Source organism: Cebus imitator, unplaced genomic scaffold, assembly GCF_001604975.1.
Source record: "Cebus imitator isolate Cc_AM_T3 unplaced genomic scaffold, Cebus_imitator-1.0 Scaffold560, whole genome shotgun sequence".
NCBI lineage: Eukaryota > Metazoa > Chordata > Mammalia > Primates > Cebidae > Cebus > Cebus imitator.
In genome coordinates this window covers 1,042,892-1,048,491 of record NW_016107875.1, presented here as the reverse complement: position 1 = coordinate 1,048,491, position 5,600 = coordinate 1,042,892, and the positions used below count along the sequence as shown (strand labels likewise).

The following is a 5,600-nucleotide window of genomic DNA, read 5'->3' as shown; positions in this document are numbered from 1 at the left end:
TGGCAGGCGTCTCTCTCCAGCCTCTTTCGTTAGGACACCAATCTAATTCATAAGGACTCTGCCCCTATGACCTATAATCACCTCCCAAGGCCTCCACCTCCTAATACTTTACCTTGAGGGTTAGGATTTCAACATATGAATTTTGCCAGGATATAAACATTCAGACTATAGCATCCTGATGGTAAAAATGAGATAATAATACTTATCTCTTTCTTCCAACAAAAAGATAATGTGAAGTTAAAAGGAGAGTATATATATATAACGTTAATTTCCTGTGCAAAATGTGTTAAAGAGTTGTCTGATTAATTGCTTCATAAGAAAATTGCTTTGAGACTAGGCCTATTGATCTAGAATAAGTAGTCAATTTGCAGTCAGTTCCCTAGGAAATAGACATTAAACAGATTTTTGGTTTTGTATTCTACAAATAAAGCAACCTATTAATTGAATTCCCCTCAGTTAATTCTTCACTCAGGTGACTCTGGAGCGGGCGGGGGACAGATGTGGCCCCAGCCCAGGCCCCAGGAGCGCCGCGGAACCGAACGAGGGCGGTGGAGGGCGCGCCCCTCGGTCCCCGCGCTCTCCCCGTCGGGAGCGTCCTTGTCGCCCCCGCAGCGGCAGCTCGGGGTGTCTGACAGGAGCGGGGCTCGCCCAGTCTGGTCCGCGGAAAGGCAGGGCTGGGCAGGGGCGTCGCCCCGCCTCGGGAGAGGCGGTCCGGGCGGGGCCGGCGTTTATGAGGCTCGGAGTCACCGCCTCGCCCGGGTCCGCACCTCCTCGCCTGCAGCCGTCGAGAGCAAGCCAGAGAGTGGTGAGCTGCGCGGGGCGCGGGGAACGCGGCTCCGGCCGGGCAGGGGCGAGGGCCCCCGGGTGCTGCTTGGGGCGCGGCCCGGAGGGCATTCGGCTCCACACGACTGGGACGGGGCGCGCGCGGAGCCCCACAGCCTGTGCTCTGCCCTCGAGGTGCGGGGAGGCGGGCAGCGATTTGGGCCCGGGGCGGTCGCCTTTGATTCTCTAAGGCGCCGGAGCTCGGGGAAAGCTGGCGGCGCCTTCCGAGACCCACACACGTCCCCGGGGCGGCAAGGGCCACCCTCTGCGGAGCCTCGGTGCCTCCGCCGCCGTCGCACCTTCGCCAGCTGCGCTCTGCGGCCCCGGGGTGAGCCTCACCCGGTGACTAGCCGCAGTCCCGTCGCCGGAGTCCCGCCAGGTCCCGCTGCGAGGGGAGGCGGAAGGGCTTACCCCGCAAACAAAGCGGCTGCTCCGGGTTCTCTAACTGGGATCGAAGCCAGGTCACCCTTCTCCGGCGCACGGCCGCGGGGGAGCCAGGGGACTTGCCAGGACTGCGTAGGGCGCCTCCCGGGACCCACAGCTTGGCTGGCCTGGCCCCATTTGAGCGTCAGCTGAGGCTGGATTTAGAGATCTCGCTGTGGAGCGCGCGAACGACTTCTTCCACCAGGACCAGCTGCGGCCAGGGCTGCAGCCGCTCTCTGGTTGCTGACCCCACAGAAAATGGTGCTTGCTCCATGGCCTGAGTGGGCATGACCCGGCTTAGCAAAGACTACAAACTCTAAGCTTTTCCGAATCAAATGCCCCTCTCTGCCCAGACTGTCTGTGCCGAGGAAGTGTTGGGTGTGGCAGAATATTGGTCCTAGTGTGTAGAGCCCTGGAGGGGGGCTTCTCAAACATGTTTGAGGGTTTATTCTGAATGATCGGGTGCTCAAATAAAAACGCTGATACGATTGCACTCTGAGAAGAGGAGCTCAGGGCCAGGGAGTGGGGGACGCGTGGGTTGAGGCTGGGACTTGGGCTTCAGCCTTACCGTTGTTAGCCATTCCGATTACAGACACTGTGGAAGGTTTGTAAAGTGACTCTGGGAGTTGGGTTGCTGCACAACCAGGACACCTGGACCTCAGTGATCCAGGCTGTTTCTAGGATTCTGGGAAAGGAATGGGAGACAAGCTGAGTTAATTCTGAAGAAATGAGAGTGACACAATTAAGCACTTGGGCACACAGCCTGGGAAAAAGCTTTCATCAGCTCCCAAAGTTCTGATTTGTTTACTTCAAGTTTATAAACCTTTCACACTAGGAAGCTGTGCGTTTCCATAAAAGTTAAAGTCGAATAAGGATCATTTACTTTTCTACATCAGTAGTCTCCCGTTTAGACATGGACTTTCAATCTCAGGGTAGGCTCTCTCATTCAAAGGATGATCATAACCAATCCTTAATCCCTGGGAGACTTGAGTAGCTTCCTAAATTCATAACATTTAGAGGAGACATTTAAAATCAGCACATAGTCCAGATCCTGGGGAGAAGTTTGATGCTGGTCCTTGACTATTTAGCGCTTATAAGTGCTAGGAAGATGCCTCACTAAGTTACATAAGAAGCAGAAGAGGACAAGAGTTGCCTGAAAACTCGTTGTGTCCAAATATAATAAGTGTCTCACTCTGCTAAGGGGTCTTTAATCTATGATAGTTTGCTCTGCTACAAATATGCACAGGTGCTTTATAAAGACTTTTCACTTAGTGAGGTCAAGTGGCCAATGGTGGTGTCAGGTATAATTTAGGTAACTTTTACATAGAACCCTCATTAGCCAGACTCTAAACCCTTATCTGCAGCCAAGTCCCTATGTTCACGTAGTATGCCTTCAGAATCTCGTGTTGATCTTAAATGCCAAGCGGCTTGTGAACTTACGTACTTGATACTTGTGGTAACTGATCTCAAACATAGCCCTTCTTTCCTGTGATCATTTGGGACACAGGTCCCACTCAGGACAGCTGGGTAGCTCCGTGTGTCTGGTGCCTGAACTGGATCTTCTCATTAAATTCTGAGTGGGTAGCTTAAGAGCCAGTCTAGGCAGTGCTTGCTGTATACTTCCAGTTCGCTATTGACTAAGTATCTTGTGTTCTCTTTTGACCTCTGTTCAGCTTTTCCGTAGGGGGAAAAATCAGTCACTGAGAAGCAGAAAGTAACTTTAACTTCCTTGACACCAGGGAGCTATGATGAGAGAGAAATCCTAGGAAAGGACCAGCTCCCTTGATTCCAACTTGGCATCACTGAATTTGTCTTTTTAAAATGGACTCTCCTCAAGCCCTGCTCTGTGTTTTAGCAAGGACAGGAAGTAGACTGGCTCTTGTGTTATTTGAGGAGCAGTGTGGGGCAGTGCCTAGGGGCTTGGGAAATAATCTACTTCTGTTATGGCTTGTGTATAGGTCGGGGACCTTTATGAGCAGAAATTTTAGAAGTGTTCCTGGGAATCTGAACAACCAGACTGATTGCTGGGTGGGCCTAGAATAGAATAGAGCAGTGGATAGCTACTCTTTATTAAAGGGAAAAGCTGCCAATTAATAGCCAATTAAAATAGTCTGTATTCTAAATCATGTTTAAATTCCTTATTCCAAAGCTACACTGAACTGCTTACGGTAGGTGTTTACAAATGTGGAGACCCAGATAATATTTCTCTACTTTTAGTTTATTTTTTGAAGTGTTCCCCCCTCCCCCCGGCTCTTCAATATTCTCTGATCTTGAAAACACCAGGATGGGGTTCACATACCTGTAGTGTTTGTAGAGTGGGAAGATTTTTGACATTTGATTGTATGTCTCTCTTTGTAAACTACTCATCTGAAAAGAAAAAAGAAAAAAAAATTTGGGCAAATGAGGATACTTATCTCAATAGATGTCTTTTTTGTTTTTCTTAAAGTTTTGAGGTTGATAATCTTGATTTCAAAAGAGCATCAGTTATAATGCTTTTCAAAAAAGAAATCTGATGGTTGGAAGTTGACATAATCAAAACGGTGCATAGCCAATTTTTGGAAAAGTACACTTTATTGGTTAAAATGTGGTTATAATTAGCAAAGTGACTGTACAAAATGGCATTATTATATTCAATATTCAGTATTATTTTGTGCTTGAATGAGTCACCCAGATAGTTTTCTGACCAAAACACGATCCTTTTAAAAAAATTTGTTTACAATATCAGTGTGTTATATAGTTACAGATGAGTAAGTGAGAGAATTAATTTCTCAATGAAGTAACTAACACTTTCAAACGACTGTACTTTAAAATTTCAAAGTGTAATGTTTTCTATTGGTGTAGAATGAGCCTAAACAAGCAGTAAAAAGCCATGAGGGGTAGTCCTTCATCTACCAGTCACAGGATGACTTTGGGCCACCATGTTAGCTCTCTGAGCCTGTTTCCTTATGGTGAGAATACAGTAGTCTCCCCCTTGTTTTCAGGGGTTGCATTCTAAGACCCCCCCGTGGATGCCTCAAACCATGGATAGTGCTGAACCCTATATATACTGTTTTTTTTTTTTTTTTTTATTTGATAACCAAGCCTGTTACTTAGTGACTAGTGGGTGGGTAGCGTCTACAGTGTGGATAGGCTTGACAAAGATATGATTCCTATCCCAGGTCAGACAGCGAGATGGCAGGACAGTGCAAGATTTCACATTTCTCAGAACAGTATGCAGTTCAAAACTTATGACATTGAGTGAAGTGGCCTGTGCCTGAAGTCTCAGCTACTAGGGAGGCTGAGGTAGGAGGATGAACTAAGCCCAGGAGTTTGAGTCCAGCGTAGGCAACATAGCAAGACCTCACCTTAAAAAAAAAAGTAAAAAAGGCCTGGCGAGGTGGCTCACATCTGTAATCCCAGTACTTTGGGAGGCCAAGGTGAGTGGATCCTGAGGTCAAGAGATCAAGACCATCCTGGCCAACATGGTGAAATCCCATCTCTACTAAAAATACAAAAATTAGCTGGGCATGGTGGTGCACACCTGTACTCCAGCTATTTGGGAGGTTGAGGCAGGAGAATCACTTGAACCTGGGAGGCGGAGGTTGTAGTGAACCGAGATTGCTCCACTGCACTTCAGCCTGGCGACAGAGCAAAACTCCATCTCAAAATAAACAAAGAACAAACAAAAACCATAAATTATTTCTGGAATTTTTCATTTAATATTTTCCTACTGCGGTTGACCTTAGGTAACTGAAACCATGGAAGAGAAACTGCAGAGAATAGGCAACTAGCTACTGTATTAATTTTCTCCTGTCATTCTCATAAGGTTGTCATCATAACTAAAATAGATAAATGGGAACGTGCTTTATAAGCTGAAAAGCACCACACAAATGGCAGGTTTTGTTCTAGAGGCTTTGTCTAATGTGTCGAGACACAATCCGAGGTGGTGTGTGAAACAGTGGAAATGCAGTGAGATCTGCTTTGTTTCCCAAACTGTATTTGGTTAGATTGGAAAATAAACTAAACATATTTGAGCTGAGGCTTCGAAAAGAATAAATATTAAATGTGGAAATGCCCTCTTTATTTGAATTTCTGGTTCAATCAGCCTTTAAACACATCTGAATTTGAATAGACTTATGTTAGGACCAGGCAAATTCAGCTAGTTTTAACAATGGAAACTACCTTTCTGGTTTTTGTTGACCCACTTCTGTACATTCATGTAAGGATACACATGCTAACTAGCTAGATTAGTGGTTCTCAACTAGTCATGATTTTGCTCCCAGGGGATATTGGCAATGTCTGAAAAAAAATTATATATATATATATATATATATATTATATACATTTTTTTTTTTTTTAAAAAAAAATTCTACAAA

The 5,600-nt window shown here is 46.1% G+C and overlaps 1 protein-coding gene across 1 annotated transcript in view; it reads left to right on the top strand.

The window, feature by feature from the left end:
• Positions 1-695: 695 nt before the first annotated feature.
• LGALS3 (galectin 3) overlaps positions 696-5,600 on the top strand; it is a 14,986-nt gene continuing 10,081 nt past the window's right edge. Inside the window, exon 1 of the mRNA XM_017515816.2 lies at positions 696-805. The gene's annotated coding sequence lies outside the window, so the exon portion shown is untranslated. The remainder of the gene's footprint in view (positions 806-5,600) is intronic.